We start from the raw sequence: 2,553 nt of genomic DNA on the forward strand, positions 1-2,553 counted from the left end.
TTTCCTGATCCTGGGAGAGTAGACTACAATGCCGGCTGTTCTGACTCACAGACTGTAAGTACGTTTTTTATATAAAGAATTAACCACTGACAATTCAAACGTGAGTTTTGAGTAGTGTAGAGTAGTGTAGAGTAGCGCTTGTTGTTTGTCGTTTCTCCGATCACAAATGCAGACATGGTTTTATGTTTACGTGGCGCGATGCAACGCGTAAAAAGACAGTATAAGTCATTATAATCAGTAATGATGTCCCCACTGGATGCAATAAATGCCTCGTTTATAATGGGTTTTAATATTTATGTCTCGTCGCTCCGGCCGGACAGTGCATCAGCACAGTATGGTGAGGGGCGTAACATTTCCGTCTCACGCTTGAGGTATTCAGCCAATCACAGCGCACTGGATAGCTGGCCAATCAGAGCACACCTCGCTTTTCAGACCAATGAGCTTTGTAAAAATCGACGTGTTTCAGAAAGGCGGGGCATAGAGGAGAAACAATAATGTACAGTATGTGGAAAATAATGTGTTTTTTTAACCTTAAACTGCATAAACACATTTCATTACACCAATTACAAAACATAATGTTCTTTTTAGCAGCATCATATGACCCCTTTAAATAATGTATTTTTGATTCTATATACATTTATGTTTTTTGTTGATTTATTAGGAAGTTCCCTTTTGAGGGAAGTCAAAGATGCATCAGTTGCTGATGCTATGGAGACACGTCCTGCAGAACCCGGTGTCTGAATCTTATGTAAAATCACGACAATCATATTGGCTGACTGCATTCTGATGACGTCACATGGATCATCTTTGCGTATAAAAGGGTGCCTACATTACACACCATTTGTTTTGTTGTTTTCAGGAAGCCACTTTGTCTGTGCGTGCGTAGGAAGATATTGTTTGCCAAAATGGTGCAATGCGAGTTCTCGCTTGGCTCTTTTTTCTGATGGATGAGATTCAAACATCTGCAACTCGTGGTTCAGGCCCCACGTCTGCTGAGGCAATGCAATGGCTTCGATTGTGAGGATCGCAGATAGAATTGGTGGATGAGTTTGACAAGGGAACTTCCTTTCTCAAGGTTCTCCATATAACTCCATTGCTTTCGTTTTGTTTCAGAATGCCCATTATGTGAAATGTGTGCAATTCTGAGGAATTAGAAGCTGAGATAAGTCAAAGTGGATGTTATTAATAATCCACCTACTCTGCTGTCCTCATAAGTCTGTGAACTTTTAATTTCTCTTTTATTTCACTAAGGTGTCGAGATATAATATGTATGTATAATTGTATAATATCTCCCATGCAGTCAAACTATGTGTGTGTGGATGGGCTGTGTCAGTAGTTATATGCAAGGATTGCACCACATCCTCTTTAAAGGCTCCCACCTTGCCAATGGAAGTAGAGTGCATTCGGCTCTTGAGGGATGAGAGCCAAGTGTTTGTTCAGGCCCCATGTCTGCTGTGGCAGCACAGTGGCTTTGTGATTTTGCAGGTGGGTAGAGTCGAGGCAGATGTTATCAAATGAGTCTGTCTCCTCTACCACCTCACGGCTCATGGCAAGGCATATGCGGCAGCAGGTCAGAGAGATTATATGATGTGCTATCTAATCTGGTCCAAAGTAATGCTGTTGTTCAGCATGCTCCTCTGTGTAAGGTTTGCTTGGGACCGCTGAAGCTCTTGGTCGTGGTGATATGATGCAACCTCTTCAGGAAAACAGCAAGGATAGAGGTACTGGATCTGAGGGTGTAAAAATGTGGTCCAGAGTGATGATTTTTTTTTGTTCAAGATTCTTTAGGGTTTAGGTCCACAGTATGGAATAGTGTGAAATATGGTCTACAACAATACTGTGCTCAGCATGCTGTTGAGGGCTGTCAAAGCTCTAGTTTTAAGGGCTCTAGACTTTCCTATAGCTGTCGCTCAGATTGGTCTCATGCAAGAGTCCCGGTTTCAGTAATCTTGAGGGCTTTTGTTCTAATGCCAATAACACTAGCTTTCTAGGGAGCAAAGCTGTGGGGTCACACGATGTATCCTAACGGACCCTCTGATGTGTTTAGGTTGTTCTGGGTTGAGGCACATCAAGTCCTTCAATGCTTAAGCCTGTCAAGTTTGTGCTTGGTGATCTTCACAGCACACAGGCAGGCATTGGACAGCATGGCGTATTGGATATTAATGTCCCCATAGTGTCAGCAACTGACACAGCTTAGAGTTCCCTTGAAAGGGAACATCTAAGGGTTACGTATGTAAACCCAGTTCCCTGAGAAGGGAATGAGGTGCCGAGTGTCATTAGGGCCTTTCGCACCGCTTTAGTTCCAGAACTAAATGTACAGTACTAAAGTACTAGGACGATTTTGCGCGAACTATTTCCCAGTACCATTATAAGGGTTGTATTCGCACAGACATTGTACGTAAGACGGTCGACACACAGTGACGTCATTTGTGCGTGGCGTTCAACAACGTAAACAAAGAACAACGTTAACAACAGAAGGATGGAGGACGCTGTGATCGGAGCGGTGTTTTTGTTGTCTCGCGGTGGGTTTCATAATAGACATGAAATGTCGAC

The sequence above is a fragment of the Sinocyclocheilus grahami genome, unplaced genomic scaffold (genome assembly GCF_001515645.1).
Source record: "Sinocyclocheilus grahami isolate Dianchi unplaced genomic scaffold, SAMN03320097.WGS_v1.1 scaffold3475.1, whole genome shotgun sequence".
Lineage (NCBI taxonomy): Eukaryota > Metazoa > Chordata > Actinopteri > Cypriniformes > Cyprinidae > Sinocyclocheilus > Sinocyclocheilus grahami.